The 18,532-nt window shown below is 36.6% G+C and overlaps 1 non-coding gene across 1 annotated transcript; it reads left to right on the top strand.

Moving 5' to 3' along the window:
• The first annotated feature begins 18,147 nt into the window (after positions 1 to 18,147).
• TRNAP-GGG (transfer RNA proline (anticodon GGG)) lies at positions 18,148 to 18,223 on the top strand. Its single transcript has one exon. It is a non-coding gene; the product is annotated as a tRNA-Pro (tRNA).
• The last annotated feature ends 309 nt before the right edge of the window (positions 18,224 to 18,532 follow it).

Here is an 18,532-nt window from a genome sequence, read left to right on the forward strand (position 1 = left end):
AGTGGGAAAATGTAGTAAAAGAGGAATGTAGCTTTTAAGAATAAAATGGCAATAAATACTACATATTAATAATAACCTTAAATGTAAGTGAATTAAATGATCCAATCAAAAGACATAGGGTAGTTGCATGGATAAGAAAACAGGACCCATACATATGCTGTCTACAAGAGACACACCTCAAAACAAAAGATACAAATAGACTGAAAGTAAAAGGTTGGAAAAAATATGTCATGGAAATAAAATTAAAAAAAGCTGGGGTAGCAATAATCATATCTGACAAAATAGACTTTAAAACAAAGGCTATAGTAGGGAATAAAAAGGTCACTACATAATGATAAAGGGAGCAATCCAACAGGAAGATATAACTGTTATAAATATCTACACACCTAATACAGGAGCACTTAAATATATAAAGCAGACGTTGATGTACATAAAGGGTGAGATCAACAACAATACTATAAAAGTAGGGGATTTCAGTACCTCACTAACATCACTAGATACAGCCTCAAAAAAGAAAATTAACAAAGAAGCAGCAGATTTAAAGGACAAACTATCATAGATCAACTGAATTTTTAAAAAATTTTTATTTATTTACTTTTTTAGATTTTATTTATTCATTTTTATTAGAGAGGGGAGAGAGAGAGGAAAGAGAGAGAACAGGAGGAGGAGCAGGAAGCATCAATTCCCATATGTACCTTGACCAGGCAAGCCCAGAATTTTGAGCCGGCGACCTCAGCATTCCAGGTGGACATTTTATCCACTGCACCACCACAAGTGAGGCCTCAACTGGATTTAATAGATACCTTCAAAACCTTTCAACCTAAAGCAGCAGAATATACATTCTTTTCAATGGCTCATGGTACATTTTCCAAGATAGACAACATATTATGGCACAAAAGGTGTTTCAGTAAACTTAAAAAGATTGAAATTGTATAAACTAACTTCTCTGATCACAACAACAAGAAACTAGAAATGAATCATAACAGAAAAACTGAAAAATACTCAAACACTTGGAAACTAAATAGCATAGTATTAACTAATGAATGGGTTAACAATGAGATCAAAGAAAAAATTTAAAAAATTTTCTAGAAAGGAATGATAATAAACATACAACAACTCAACATTTATGGGACACAGCAAAAGCAGTCCTGACTGGGAAGTTTGTAGCATTACAGGAATACCATAAGAAGTTAGAAAACATTCAAATAAACAACTTAACCCTGTATCTAAAGGAACAAAAAAAAGAACAGCAAGTAAAGCCCAGAAGAAACAGAAGGAAGAAAATAATAAAGATCAGAGTGGAAATAAATGACATAGAGCCTAAAAAATAGATACAGAGGATCAATGAAACCAGGAGCTGGTTCTTTGAAAAAGTAAACAAGATCAATGAACCTTTAACCAGACTCACCAAGAAAAAGAGAGAGATGACTCAAATAAATAAATTAGAAATGACAATGGAGAAATAAAAACTGACACAACAGAAATACAAAGGATTGTAAGAAAATACTATGAAGAACTGAATGACAAAAAATTAAACAATCTACATGAAATAGATAAATTTCTTAAAACATATAATCTTTCAAAAATTAATCTGGAAGAATCAGAAAACCTAAACAAACCGATTACAACAAATGGGATCAAAACAGTTTTAAAAAAACAAGCAACAAACAAAAGCCTTTGCCAGATGGATTCACAGGTGAATTTTAGCAAATATTCAAAGAAGAACTAACACTTATTCTTCTCAAGCTATTTCAAAAAATTCAAGAGGAGGGAAGACATCCATGCTTCTTTTATGAGGTAAGCATAATTCTGATTCCAAAACCAGGCAAAGATAACACAAAAAAAGAAAATTATAGGCTAATATCCTTGATGAATTTAGATACTAAAATGCTTAACAAACTATTAGCACACCAGATCAAGCAATATATGAAAACAATTATACATGATGATCAAGTGGGATTTATTCTGGGAGGCAAGGCTGGTTCAATTTCACAAATCAGTTAACATGATTCATCACATGAACAAATAGAAGGAGAAAATTCACATGGTATCAAGAGATGCAGAAAAAGCATTTGATAAAATCCAGCATCCATTTATTATCAAAACTCTCAGCAAAGTGACAACACAAGAAAAATATCTCAACTTAATAAAGGCCATCTATGACAAACCCACACCCAACATCATACTCAATGGGCAAAAATTAAAAGCAATCTCCTTAAGATCAGGAACAAGGCAGGGGTGTCCACTTTAAGCACTCTTATTCAACATAGTTTTGGAAGTCCTAGCCACAGCAATCAGACAAGAAGAAGAAATAAAAGCCATCCAAAATGGAAAAAAAAGTAAAACTATCATTATTTGCAGATAATATGATACTGTATATAGAAAACCTTAAAGTCTTAGTCAAAAAAAATACTGGACCTAATAAATAAACTCAGCAAAGTGGCCAGATATAAAATTAATACTGAGAAATCAGAGGCATTTTTATACACCAACAATGAACTGTCAAAAATAGAAATTAAGAAAACAATCCCCTTCGCTATTGCAACAACAACAACAAAATAATGTACCTAGAAGTAAATTAAAGGCGGTATTTGCAAAATTATAAAACATTAATAAAAAATCAAGAAAGATATAAAGAAATTTATAAATTCAATGTGATTCCATTTAAAATACCAATGACATGCTTCAAAGATATAGAACAAATATTCCAAAAGTTTATATGAAACCAAAAAAGAACATGAATAGCCTCATCAATCTTGAAAAAAAAAAAAAAAGTAGGTTGTATAACACTTTCTGATATCGAGTTATACTACAAGGCCATTGTACTCAAAACAGCTTGGTACTGCCATAAGAACAAGCAAATAGATCAATGTAACTGAACAGAGAATTTAGATAAAACCCACACCTTTATGGACAATTAATATTTGATAAAGGAGGTAAAAGCACACAATGGAAAAATGACAACCTCTTTAACAAATGGTGCTGGGAAAATTAAACAGCTTCCTGCAAAAAAATAAAATAAAACTAGAACAGCAACTTATACTATACACAAAAGTAAACTCTAAATGGATAAAAGACTTAAATGTAAGTCATGAAATCATAAGCATCTTAGAAGAAAACATAGACAGTAAGATCTTCAACATCTCTCGCAGCAATATATTTGCTAATTTATCTCCATGAGCAAGTAAAATAAAAGACCAGATAAACAAATGGGACTGTATCAAACTAAAAAGCTTTTACACAGCTAAAGACAATATGAACAGAATAAAAAGGCAAACCACACAATGGTAGAACATATTTAACAATAACTCTGATATGGGGTTAATAATCAAAATTTATAAAGAAGTTGTAAAACTCAACAGCAGGAAAATAAACAATGCAATAAAAAAATGGGCAAGAGAAATGAATAGACACTTCTCCAAAGAGGACATACAGATGGCCAATAGACAGATGAAAAAATGTTCAATGACACTAATCATTAGAGAAATGCAAATTAAAACCACAATGAGATACCACCTCACACCTGTCTGAATGGCTTTCTTCAACAAAACAACACATCATAAGAGCTGGAAAGGGTCTAGAGAGAAGGGAATCCACCTTCAATGCTGGTTGGAATGCATACTGGTGCAGTCACTGTGATAAACAATATGGAGATTCCTCAAAAAATTAAAAATGGAACTGCCTTTGACCCAACTATCTCACTTTTAGAAATATATCTTAAGAATACCAAATCGGAGATGATGTCAGAGTAATGGCGGGGTAGGAAGCGATACCGATAAATCTCCCCCAAAACTCAACAAGATCTTCAAACAGAAACAGAAAACCTATACTTGGAGCCTCCAGATGCTTCACAATACACTCAAAGGTATGGTCGAGTGAAAATTGGCTAAATATATAACCAAACCCCGAAGGAAATAGGGAGTAAGAAATGCTCCGCCTTCCTCACTAACCTAAACAGGGCGGCTTTCTCTGGTAACTGTGAATATAGAAACTGAGGCGGGCAAAGGGGGTGAATAGATCCAGGCCGCGGCACAAACGGCCGAACCAGGCTGTGTCACGGAGATCCAAGCCAAGGAAAAACCGATCCTGTGGCAACCCGGACAATACAAGCTAACACTCGCGCCAAACCCAAACAAAGAAAGACAAGCGGGGCAGCCATTTTACCCTGGTCGGTGCACAGTTAGTGGGCGAGAGATTTCTTCCTAAGCCCTGGAAGTGGGTGCCCGTGTTACCCCACAGAGAGGCAGAGTCAGAGGCCTTTCTGTGGGCCGAAAGCAGAATCTCTGGGCAGTCCCACTGCTCTGGGAAAGCCGTGCACGGGAGCGAGAACTAATTCCAACGGCGGAAATTTTCTGTGTGGGCGGGGGTTTCACTCAGAGGGAAACAAGGCTGGCCTCATATCCTGGTCTGCGCGTGCAGATAGTGAATGAGAGATTCCTCCGAGTGCCTCGGCAGTGCACGCCCATGTTATAGCACAGAGGGGCAGAGTCAGGGCCCTTTGTGTGGGGCAAAGCGGAATCTCGGGCCACCCCAGCACCTTGCAAAAGCCGCGCACGGGGACGGAGCGAGACTCAATTCCAACACTGCAAATTTTCCATGCGGTTGTGGGTTTCACTCAGAGCGTGAGACTGCTGGCCGGATATCCTGGTCTGTGCACGCAGAAAGTGAATGAGAGTTTCCTCCAAGCGCCCTGGAAGTGGGCGCCCCGCCTGTGTTACCGGACAGAGTGGCAGAGCCAGAGGTCTTTGAGTGGGCGGAAAGCCCGCCTGATTATGCTAGCAGCTCTGACTGACTGAGCCTTACCCAGAGCCCTGTGCTGAGTGGAAACAGAGTGGGGAGTTGCCAGCTCTTTGAGCCTCTTACTAACCAGGCAGAGGCAGCAGCAACCCCATAGCTGGATTATCAGGCTACTAATTGAGGAAGGAAAGACTAGGAGAAAGGCTCCAGGAACACGGACTCTCTCACTGTCAGAGACTATAAATGCTAATGAGCCTCGACTGCCAACGAGACTAAAGCATAATACATGACATTGCCATAGAGACTTATGAACTGCAAACCTCTACCTGAGCATGCCAAAGAGGCAGAACCCGAGGCACAGAGTCACCGACCAGGAAGAGGGAGAGAAAAGAAAAAGCAAGAAGATAACCTCTCAAAATCAAGAATAATCTGCAGACTCTATAACCTATCCCATTTTATTATACTTGTTCATTTGTTTCTCTTATCTTCATTTTTGATACTTTTTTTCCTCCTCCAATTTGGCCGATTAACTCTCGGCCGGTCTTACTCTCTCCTCTCCTTGAACTACACTACCCATAAGTGTTACATCTCCCATTATCTTTTCTCTCCTCTTCCTTTCTCTCTATCAGGGTTGCACTCCAAAACCCTTAACTCTCTCTCTCTCCTTTCTTTTTTCTTCTTTTAGTGGTTCCCTCTTTTTTTCTCTCTCTCTCTTTCTTTTCTCCCTGTATATTAGTTTCTTCCTTTCTCCTTTACATCTCCTCTCATTCAAACCTCAATAACAAACAAATTATCTTATCTGGGACTCAAACTTATGTTTGTGGCATTTTGGGGGGTTTTTACTTCACCTTTTTAACTCACTAGCAGTGCTCCCATCCCTGGCTCTCCATTTTATCTAGTTTTTGTTCCACTAAATACAATAGTAATTTTTTAATTTGTCCCCCCATTTTTCTGTTTTCCTCTTATTCCTCTCATCATAACTCTTAGACAACCAACACCTAAAAGCAAATCATTTTATTCTTGACCCAAATTTTTTCCTTATTTGCTTTTTGTGGGTCCATACCCTCTTTTTTTTTCTTTTTTTTTTTTTTTTTGCCCCTTTATTACTTTTCCCAAATTCAGGCCCTCCATCACAGGCATTGTTTGTTATAATTCACAGTTCACCACAAGATTTTCTCAAGAAAGAGGGGAGAGGAGAGGAGAGGAAAAAAGGAGGGGGGGGGAATAATTTTCTTTTTTTAAAATTTTTATTTTATTTTATTTTTCTTTATTTCATTATTAATTTTTTTTAAAAAAACTCTTTTCGATTTTTTGGTTTTTTTATAATTTTTTTATTTTTTTTTAACTTTTTATTCTTTATTAAATCTCATTAATACTATCAACAAAACCACCCTCAGATGCCATTAAGGAAGAGAAAATTGAATATCATGGATACAAAAGAAAGAGAGGTAACACAGCTAGATGAGGAAAAATCTATGGAGAAAAAACTTAATATATTGGAAACCTTGGAGCTAAATGACAGAGAATTCAAGATAGAAATCCTAAAAATCCTCTGAGATATACAAGAAAACACAGAAAGGCAATTTAGGGAGCTCAGAAAATAACTCAATGAACACAAAGAATATATGTCCAAGGAAATTGAAACTATAAAAACAAATCAAACAGAGATGAAAAACTCAATTCACGAGCTAAAAAACGAAGTAACAAGCTTAGCTAATAGAACAGGTCAGATAGACGAGAGGATTAGTGAAATAGAAGACAAGCAACTTGAGGCACAACAAAGAGAAGAAGAAAGAGACTCAAATATTTAAATAAATGAGATAGCCCTACAAGAATTATCTAACTCCATCAAAAAGAATAACATAAGAATAATAGGTATATCACAGGGAGAAGAGAGAGAAAATGGAATGGAGAACAAACTCAAACAAATAATATATGAGAACTTCCCAAGCCTGAGGAAAGAACTAAAGCCTCAAGTTCAAGAAGCAAGTTCTGAGTTTTCTTAACCCCAACAAACCTACTCCAAGGCATATCATAATGAAATTGACGCAAACCAACAGCAAAGAAAAAATTCTCAAGGCAGCCAGGGAAAAGAAGAATACAACATATAAAGGAAGGCCCATTAGATTATCATCAGATTTCTCAGCAGAAACTCTACAAGCTAGAAGAGAGTGGACCCCAATATTTAAAGTCCTGAAAGAGAGGAACTTTCAGCCATGAATACTATACCCATCAAAGCTATCCTTCAAATATGAAGGAGAAATAAAAACATTCACAGATACAGAAAAGATGAGGGAATTTATCATCAGAAAACCCCCACTCCAGGAATTACTAAAGGGGGTTCTCCAATCAGATACAAAGAACAAAAAAAAACAGAGCCACAAGTAAAAGCTCCAAGAAGAACACAATAAAACCAAATTTAAACTGTGACAACAACAAAAATAAAGAGGGGGAGAAGATGGAGATTCACAGTAGTAAAGGACGATGGAGTGCAAAAGTACTCACAAAATAGTTCGCTACAATGAACAGGGTAGGGACCCTTTTCATTACTCAAAGGTAACCACCATTGAAAAAACCACCACAGAAGCACATGAGATAAAAAAGATAGCAACAGAGGAAAGATGTATGGAATACAACCAAATAAAAACAAAAGATAGAAAAATGAAAGAGAAGGATCAAACAAGACACAAAACTAACAGAAAGCAAGATATAAAATGGCAATAGGGAACTCACAAGTGTCAATAATTACACTAAATGTAAACAGATTAAACTCACCAATAAAAAGGCACAGAGTAGCAGAATGGATTAAAAAAGAAAATCCAACTGTATGCTGCCTACAGGAAACTCATCTAAGTAACAAGTATAAAAACAAATTCAAAGTGAAAAGCTGGAAAACAATACTCCAAGCAAATAACATCCAAAAAAAGCAGGTGTAGCAATACTCATATCGGATAATGCTGACTACAAGACAGGAAAAGTACTCAGAGACAAAAATGGCCATTTCATAATGGCTAAGGGGACACTGAATCAAGAAGACATAACAATTCTTAATATATATGCACCAAACCAAGGAGTACCAAAATATATAAGACAGCTACTTATTGATCTTAAAACAAAAACTGACAAAAATACAATCATACTTGGAGACTCAATACAACGCTGACGGCTGTAGATCAGTCATCCAAACAGAGAATCAACAAAGATATATTGGCCTTAAACAAAACACTAGAGCACCTGGATATGATAGACATCTACAGGACATTTCATCCCAAAGTGACTGAGTATACATTTTTCTCCAGTGTACATGGATCATTCTCAAGAATTGACCATATGTTGGGCCACAAAAACAACATCAGCAAATTCAGAAAAATTGAAGTTGTACCAAGCATATTTTCTGATCATAAAGCCTTGAAACTAGAATTCAACTGCAAAAAAGAGGGAAAAAATCCCACAAAAATGTGGAAACTAAACAACATACTTTTAAAAAATGAATGGGTCAAAGAAGAAATAAGTGCAGAGATCAAAAGATATATACAGACTAATGAAAATGACAATACGACATATCAGAATCTATGGGATGCAGCAAAAGCAGTTATAAGAGGGAAGTTCATATCACTTCAGGCATATATGAACAAACAAGAGAGAGCCCAAGTGAACCACTTAACTTCCCACCTTAAGGAACAAGAGAAAGAAGAACAAAGACAACCCAAAACCAGCCAAAGAAAGGAGATAATAAAAATCAGAGCAGAAATAAATGAATTAGAGAACAGAAAAACTATAGAAAAAATTAATAGAACAAGGAACTGGTTCTTTGAAAAGATCAACAAAATTGACAAACCCTTGGCAAGATCTACCAAGGAAAAAAGAGAAAGAACTCATATAAACAAAATCCAAAATGAAAGGGGAGAAATCACCACGGACACCATAGATATACAAAGAAGTATTGTAGAATACTACAAAAAACTTTATGCCACTAAATTCAACAACCTAGAAGAAATGGATAAATTCCTAGAACAATACAACCTTCCTAGACTGAGTCAAGAAGAAGCAGAAAGCCTAAACAGACCTATCAGTAGAGAAGAAATAGAAAAAACCATTAAAAACCTCCCCAAAAATAAAAGTCCAGGCCCTGACGGCTATACCAGCGAATTTTATCAAACATTCAAAGAAGACTTGGTTCCTATTCTACTGAAAGTCTTCCAAACAGTTGAAGAAGAAGCAATACTTCCAAACACATTTTATGAGGCCAACATAACCCTCATACCAAAACCAGGCAAGGATGGCACAAAAAAAGAAAACTACAGACCAATATCTCTAATGAATACAGATGCTAAAATACTAAACAAAATACTAGCAAATTGAATACAACAACATATTAAAAAAATAATACATCATGATCAAGTGGGATTCATCCCAGAATCTCAAGGATGGTTCAACATACGTAAAACGGTTAACGTAATACACCATATCAACAAAACAAAGAACAAAAACCACATGATCTTATCAATAGACGCAGAAAAGGCTTTCGATAAAACACAACACAATTTTATGTTTAAGACTCTCAACAAAATGGGTATAGAAGGAAAATATCTCAACATGATAAAGGCCATATATGATAAACCATCAGCTAACATCATATTAAATGGCAGTAAACTGAAGGCTTTCCCCCTTAAATCAGGAAGAAGACAGGGTTGTCCACTCTCTTCTCTCTTATTTAATGTGGTACTAGAGGTTCAAGCCAGAGCAATCAGACAAGACAAAGAAATAAAAGGCATCCATATCGGAAAAGAAGAAGTAAAGTTATCACTTTTTGCAGATGATATGATCCTATACATCGAAAACCCCAAAGAATCCACAAAAAGACTACTAGAAACAATAAGCCAACACAGAAAGGTCGCAGGATACAAAATTAACATACAAAAGTCAATAGCCTTTCTATATGCCAACAATGAAACAATTGAGAACGAACTGAAAAGAATAATCCCCTTCATGATTGCAACAAAAAAAATAAAATACTTAGAAATAAACATAACAAAGAATGTAAAGGACTTATATAATGAAAACTATAAACCATTGTTAAGGGAAATCGAAAAAGATATAATGAGATGGAAGAATATACCTTGTTCTTGGCTAGGAAGAATAAATATAATCAAGATGGCTATATTGCCCAAAGCAATATACAAATTTAATGCAATTCCCATCAAACTTCCAATATCGTTTTTTAAAGAAATAGAGCAAAAAATCATCAGATTTATATGGAACTTTCAAAAACCCTGAATAGCCAAAGCAATCCTAAAGAAAAAGAATGAAGCTGGGGGCATTACAATACCTGACTTCAAACTATATTATAGGGCCACGACAATCAAAACACATGGTATTGGCAGAAAAATAGACACTCAGACCAATGGAACAGAATAGAAAGTCCAGAAATAAAACCACATATATATAGTCAAATAATTTTTGATAAAGGGGCCAACAACACACAATGGAGAAAAGAAAGCCTCTTCAATAAATGGTGCTTGGAAAACTGGAAAGCCACATGCAAAAGAATGAAACTGGACTATAGTCTCTCCCCCTGTACAAAAATAAATCAAAATGGATCAAAGATCTAAACATAAGACCTAAAACAATTAAGTACATAGAAGAAGACATAGGTACTCAACTCAGGGACCTGGGTTTTAAAGAGCATTTTATGAATTTGACTCCAGAGGCAAGAGAAGTGAAGGCAAAAATTAATGAATGGGACTACATCAGACTAAGAAGTTTTTGCTCAGCAAGAGAAACTGATAACAAAATATACAGAAAGCCAACTAAATGGGAAATGATATTTTCAAACAACAGCTCAGATAAGGGCCTAATATCCAAAATATAGAAAGAACTCATAAAACTCAACAACAAACAAACAAACAATCCAATAAAAAAATGGGAAGAGGACATGAACAGACACTTCTCCCAGGAAGAAATACAAATGGCCAACAGATATATGAAAAGATGCTCATCTTCTTTAGCTATTAGAGAAATGCAAATCAAAACGGCAATGAGATACCACCTCACACCTGTTCGATTAGCTATTATTAGCAAGACAGGTAATAGCAAATGTTGGAGAGGCTGTGGAGAAAAAGGAACCCTCATACACTGTTGGTGGGAATGTAAAGTAGTACAACCATTATGGAAGAAAGTATGGTGGTTCCTCAAAAAACTGAAAATAGAACTACCTTATGACCCAGCAATCCTTCTACTGGGTATATATCCCAAAATCTCAGAAACATTGATACGTAAAGACACATGCAGCCCCATGTTTATTGCAGCATTGTTCACAGTGGCCAGGACATGGAAACAACCAAAAAGCCCATCAATAGATGACTGGATAAAGAAGATGTGGCACATATACACTATGGAATACTACTCAGCCATAAGAAATGATGACATTGGAACATTTACAGCAAAATGGTGTGATCTTGATAACATGATACGAAGCGAAATAAGTAAATCAGAAAAAAACAGGAACTGCATTATTCCATATGTAGGTGGGACATAAAAGTGAAACTAAGAGACATTGATAAGAGTGTGGTAGTTACGGGGGGGAGGGGGGAAAGGGAGAGGGAAAGGGTGTGGGGAGGAGCACAAAGAAAGCAAGATAGAAGGTGACAGAGGACAATCCTACTTTGGGTGGTGGGTATGCAACATAATTGAACGACAAGATAACCTGGACTTGTTATCTTTGTATATATGTATCCTGATGTATTGATGTCACCCCATTAAAAAAATAAAATTATTAAAGAAGAAAAAAAAAAAAAAAAGAATACCAAATCACTGATACAAAAAAAGAAATGCATCCCCATGTTTATTGCAGCATTGTATACAATAGCCAAGATCTAGAAACAGCCCAAGTGTCCATCAGTGGATGAGTAGATGAAAAGGATGTGGTACATAATACAAAATGGAATACTACATGACTGTGAAAAAGAAGGAAATCCTACCTTTTGTGACAACATGGATGGACCTGTAGCATATTATTTATGTTAAGTGGGATAATCCAGGCAGAAAAAGAAAAATCTCATATGACCTCATTCATATGAGAAATTTAATGAACAATGTGAACTAAGGAACAGAAGAGAGGTAGAGGTGAGATCAACGGTACCAGAAAGAAAGTGGTTAGAGGGAAAGAGGAAGAAAGGATGAGATCAGAAAAGGGAAAGAGATTAGTGAAATTATATACACATAACACAGTGAGAGCAGGACAGCAAATTCTTAAGGAAAGGGGGAGCATGTTGGGGGCAGGGGTCAAAGGGGGTATCAAAGGGAACACGAGGTTGACAGAGAGGGATATATATTGGGTGGGACACTTGAATCTATGTTAGCACAGTAGATTAAAATCAATATTAAATAAATAAATAAATAAATAAATAAATAAATAAATAAATAAATAAATAAATAAAAACTAAAACAGCAGGAAAAGAAGAATATGCCAAGAAAGATATCCTTACCACAAGACACCTTTTACAGCCTACAAACATTGGCATTTAATATTTAAGCAAACAGAGGAATCATGATAGCATTAGCAATAGAGCTCACAACCAGCTTGCCATCTTTCCATCAGATCAATTTCTAAGGACAATAAGCTACAGTAATAGTTAGTGTCTTCTTGCAGGTAATAATTACCCAGTTCATTCTGTAGGAAAGTGAAAAGGAAATGCCTTCAAAATTTATTCATCTTTTGAATCATTAATGTGGTGTTCTTGAGATATATTCCTACACGGGGGTTGGTTGCATCAAAAGGCAGTTTCATTTTTAATTTGTTGAGGAATCTCCATACTGTTCTCCACAGTGGCTGGACCAGTCTGCATTCCCACCAGCAGGGCAGTAGGGCTCCTCTTTCTTAACACCCTCACCAGCACTTATCTTGTGTTGTTTTGTTAATGAGCACCATTCTGATTGGTGTGAGGTGATATCTCATTGTGTGGTTTTAATTTGCATTCCTCTAATGATTAGTGATGTTGAACATTTTTTCATCTGTCTATTGGCCATCTGTATGTCCTCTTTGGAGAAGTGTCTATTCATTTCTTTAGCCCATTTTTTTATTTTTTTTATTTTTTTAAATAAATTTTTATTTTAATGGGGTGACATTAATAAATCAGTGTACATACATTCAAAGAAAACATTTCCAGGTTATCTTGTCATTTAGTTCTGTTGCATACCCATCACCCGAAGCGAGATCATCCTCCGCCACCCTCCATCCAGTTCTCTCTGTACCCCTCCCCCTCCCCCTCTCCCTCCTTCCCTCCCCACACCTCCCCATAGCCACCACACTCCTGTCCATGCCTCTTAGTCTCGCTTTTATGTCCCACCAATGTATGGAATCCTGCAGTTCCTGTTTTTTTCTGATTCGCTTATTTCACCCTGCACAATGCTACCAAGACTCCACCATTTCTCTATAAGTGATCCAATGTCACCATTTCTCCTAGCTGAATAGTATACCATGGTGTATATGTGCCCCATCTTCTTCATCCAGTCCTCTATTTTTTTTTTTTACAGTGATTAAAATCCTTTAAGCAAACTCTTGGCCAATACAGCAAGAATCCCTAAAAGAGTAGTGTTCTTAACATGTTCCCCAAGTCCAAGTTGGCCCCCTCACCATGCCGAATCCCTGAAAAATGCAACCCAACCACAGCTACCGGGGGGAATGCTCTGCCCATCTGGGGTGTTGCTCTGTTACAACCCGAGCCATTCTAGCAACTGGGGCGGAGACTGTGGGGCCATCTTTAGTGCCCAGGGTGGATTTGCTCCGGTGGAGCCTTGGCTGCGGGCGGGAGGAGAGAAACGAAGAGGAAGGAGAGAGGGAGGAGTGGAGAGGTAGATGGGCATTTCTCCTGTGTGCTCTGGCCAGGAATCGAACCCGGGAATCCTGCACACCAGGCCAATGACTCCGACGGGTCTACTATATCATGCTTTTTACTTAAAAAAAAAAAAAATTTACATTTCTTTTGAATGCTGATGAACAGAAGACACCAAATCTTTTTCGCCTGCAAACTACTACCCTCTTTATTAGATCTAGATAATAACACTGTTCTGTCTTTTTTCCAAACAGCTCCAGATATATGGAAAAGATTTATATAGGCGGATGGGGATCCTCAAACCCCTCAGCGAGATCTTCTGAGAATGGCTTTTAAGATACCTAGAGGCAGAAAAAGCCCAATAGAGATCAGGGGAACTACCAGCTTTTAGGATACACCCTTAAAGGCTCCAACGCCCCAAAGGGGTCTCATAGGATGCCATCTGGGTCCTGCTTCAATAGTGGAAAGGAAGGTCATTGAGCTAAAGCTTGCCAGGCTTACACGCCTCTGCTGTGAGGAAACAGGGACACTGGAAGGTAGGCTTCCCCCTCGCTCCTCTAAGGGAGGGTTCAGTCTCTTCCAGTCCTGCTCCAGCCACCTATGACCTAACCTTGCCCAGAAAGCTGGGGTTTGCCACTGAAGGCTGAAGGTGCCCAGGGCCGTCGGCCCCATCTACAACACTGTGGACGAGCCTAGGGTATTTCTTCCAAGAAGCAGGTAAACTGATCTCATTCGCACAAGGGCCACTTAACTATGTTTTGCCTGAATAGTCAGGTTTTTTATTCTTCCCTCAAAGATCTCTGTTGTGGGTGTTGATAGTCCTATTTTCTGCTGCTTTGCTTAATATATAGTGTTTCCTTTATCCCTCCTACCTCAATGCCCCACTCATATTTCAGGCTGGGACCTACTCCTAATTTAGAGCTCTCTTTCCTCCTTTAGCCAACTTGTATTATGAATTTACCTTTGCCACCCAGCTTAGTGTATCCCAAGGTTCTCTTTACCAGGCCACAGTCACAGAGCTCCAGGAAAAAGCTACCTGGTCTCAACTCTCCAGGCAGAGGAGAACAGAAGCTTCATATCCACGCATGCTGCAAATGGCTTTTTCCAGTCTACCTGAATCATTACCAGCTAGAAGCAGTGGTCATTGGGACTTGGACATGAGCTGCAAAATATAGAATGGTGACAACAATTCCAGTGCCATGCGGACTTTTCCTGTGGGGAACTTTCCTGAATTCCTGCTCCCTGTGACAGCTCCTAGCCCATTTTTGATTGGACTGTTTATCTTCCTGGTGTTGAGTTTTACAAGTTCTTTATAAATTTTGGGTATTAACTCCTTATCAGATATATTGTTGAATATATTCTTTCATTGTGTGGTTTGTCTTTTTATTTGTTCATATATGTTAAATGAAATAAGCCAGGCAGAAAATAAAAAATATTATATGACCTCTCATTTGAGGAATCCAATGAACAATATGAACTGAGGAATGGAGTAGAGACAGAGGTGGGATATGTGGGTCCAGAGGGAAAGCGGACAGAGGGAAAGAGGATGAGAGGATGGGATCAGAAAAGGGAAAGAGATTGGCGAAATTATATACACATAACACAGCTTTATAGAGAGAAGAAAAGCTAATTCTGGAGGGAAAGTAGAAGGTTGTTGCAGGAAGGGGGGGAGGAGGATATTGTGGTGAACACGGGGGAGCAGGAACGCATTCATGGGAACACTAGAATCTATGTAAACACAATAAATTAAAATAAAAAAAATAAAAAAATCTATTCATGTGAATGAACGCAGAAAAACCCTAAACCAAATGGTTTCCTATAGTGTTTATTGACAGTTTTCTCAGAGATCCAAATTTTATAAATTTCATAAAAATAAAAATATTGAAATTCTTAAAAATAAATATATTTAAATAATATTTTCATTTTTAATTTTAGAATTAAAGAAACTATTTTCTATGTGTTTAAAGATGTTGATGTTGAGGCATATATTTCCAGTTTTAAATATTTTTGCATGCCCAACTGAAGTAGGTGGAGACATTTTTCTAAACCATTTTAAAAAAGACATCAAAACTTGATTTTGTTGGATATATATAACAAGATTATTATATAACTTTACCATTTGAGCTTATGCTAGGTAACAGATTTGTGGTGACCACAGAGTTAGAACAAATGAAAGAAAAAAAATCCTCAATGTCGCCTCTTTTATTCTGGTGAAGAGTTGCATTTCAAATGAATGATTTTAGTTTTACTTATTTTCTTTTTTACTGAATTTTATCTTGCTTTTTTCTGACTGCGAAAGAAATTTCAGTTTCTTTGAATAATATTAGAAAGTTGATTGAGCGGTAAACATCTGAATTATTTGCTAATATTTGCTCTTCTTTTCTTACAGAGCTAGAATAACTATATTGAAGTCATACCTTAACTCTGGAGGTATATAGTTTTCATACTTTCTACTTCATTATTTTCCACTAGTTGATTTTTCTTCTAATAGTTTATTTTTAAAAGAAAATTGAAATGATATTAATCACAACTAATGTCTTATTGTTTTCATACCAATTATATAGATCAGTATTTTAACAATAAATAGTTTTAGTTCTATTGTACTTCTTATCTTCTTGTTGTGGCCTCATAGTTTGATTAAAACTTTTAAACATCTCTTTACATATACTTGAAAATTATTAAATTAGTTTGGAAAAACACTTTCTAACAAGAACTGTTTTTTCAGGGATTTATTATGTGTGTGTGTGCTCATCCATCTAGAATTGATAAATATTGTGAACAAGTATGGGACTAAACCATTCAAAAAAATTTTTTGGCAAAAGAAAAAAAAGATCACATTTGCATTAAGCCTTAATAATTAAAGAAATGTTCAAAAAGATCTTTAATGAAGATGAGTAAACCTTTTGTTCTACTATAAATAAATCAACTTTAGGCATTATGTTAAAATTTTCTAACAGCCTACATGCTTAAATATATATATTCAAGTAAGATGTTTCACTTAAATTATTATAAAGTATAAAGTTTCCAATTCATACCCATCTCCAATTCCAAAATATTGATTAAGCTGTAACCGAGATATGATGTTTCCTACATTCTAAGTAGTCACAATTAATCTCACTGCCAATTTTTTTGTTTGAGATTTACTATATGTTTAAATTTGGTACTTAATTCATTGAAAAGGGTTTAAAAGTTATAAAATTGTAGTTAGATTTCTAAATAGACATGTTGCATCTTATTGTAGAGATAAAGAGTATAAAGAACAGATAATTAGTAAAATTTAAACTGATCATAGCTGAAAAGCCAATTCATATGTCACCTTGTTGAACTGATCCACAAATGACAAGTTAGGGAGAAGGCTTTTTAAATGAAATACATTCTCTAAATTTCAGGTCTTTTATAGGCAAAGAATTTAAAGCCCAAGACAAAAGTTGATGAATAATGATCATGGCATAGGATCAGCCACTTTGGGAGAAAGAAGGGAATTTAATGACCAGATAGCATAATTTTAGAAACTGCCAGGATATGAAGAATGTGATTTTAAGCTTTGGTAGCTTAGAGTTAAAAAGAATATTAAGTTTTACTTTGAATGACATACACCCCCTCTAGTATTTCTTGTTTATCCAGAAGTAGTCAGAACATGTCTCTCCAGGAGCAGTTTTGCTGAGTCCTATCATTGACATATAGTGGGGTGGGGCTCACTAAAGAGTGAGTTATCTCTGGAGAACTCATGGGAAGTCTAGCCTTTTGAGAATCTGAGGTCTCAGAATGGAAGTGTTGAGTGATATGTATGTTTGTGTGATCAAGTCACTCATTTAGGGCTCTATTAGTGAGAGTGATTTCTCACTCAGATACGCCCTTCAATAAATTCAATGAATTTTCATTAAAGGAACTCATCACTAGAATAAAAGATCATCTTATGCAGACACCTCAACTTATTTGGAGCCTTAAATGCACACGTAAAAACAAAACAAAACAAAAAAACTTCTGGTTTTAAGAAACTTGCAAATGAGTAAAAAGCCCTCCCTTAGTCTCCTTTCAAAATTCATAAGGCAGTTGAGTTTTAAGGGAACTTAGGTCTTTCAAAATTAGCTATATTTTCATTTTATAATGATGCCTTAGGCTACAGTTTAGTAAAAAGAAAAGAGCTGAGAATTTTAGAAATGTCATTAAACATAATTCTGGCCCTAATCAAAAGAAGTGAATACAAAAAAGACCTAAATGTAAGTCATGAAATTATAAACATCTTGGAAGAAAACATAGGAAGTAAACTCTCCGATATCTCTCGTAGCAACATCTTTGCTAATTTATCTCCACAAGCAAGTAAAAGAAAGGACAAGATGAACAAATGGGGCTATATCAAGCTAAAAAGCTTTTTCACAGCAAAAGACAATATAAATAAAATAAAAAAAAACACCACACAATGAGAGAACATATATGTGCTAATATAGCTGATAGAGGTTTAATAACCAAAATTTATAAAGAACTTCTAAAACTCAACAACAGGAAGGTAAACAATCTAATTAAAAAATGGGATAAAAAAACTGAACAGACACTTCTTCAAAAAGGAAATACATAGGCCCTGGCCGGTTGGCTCAGTGGTAGAGCGTCGGCCTGGGGTGCAGAAGTCCCGGGTTCGATTCCCAGCCAGGGCACACAGGAGAAGCGCCTATCTGCTTCTCCACCCCTCCCCCTCTCCTTCCTTTCTGTCTCTCTCTTTCCCTCCTGCAGCCAAGGCTCCATTGGAGCAAAGATGGCCCGGGCGCTGGGGATGGCTCCTTGGCCTCTGCCCCAGGTGCTAGAGTGGCTCTGGTCGCAACAGAGCGATGCTCCGGAGGGGCAGAGCATCGCCCCCTGCTGGGAAGAGCGTCGCCTCCTGGTGGGTGTGCCAGGTGGATCCCGGTCGGGCGCATGCGGGAGTCTGTCTGACTGTCTCTCCCCATTTCCAGCTTCAGAAAAATATA

The sequence above is a fragment of the Saccopteryx leptura genome, chromosome 2 (genome assembly GCF_036850995.1).
Source record: "Saccopteryx leptura isolate mSacLep1 chromosome 2, mSacLep1_pri_phased_curated, whole genome shotgun sequence".
Classification (NCBI taxonomy): Eukaryota; Metazoa; Chordata; class Mammalia; order Chiroptera; family Emballonuridae; genus Saccopteryx; species Saccopteryx leptura.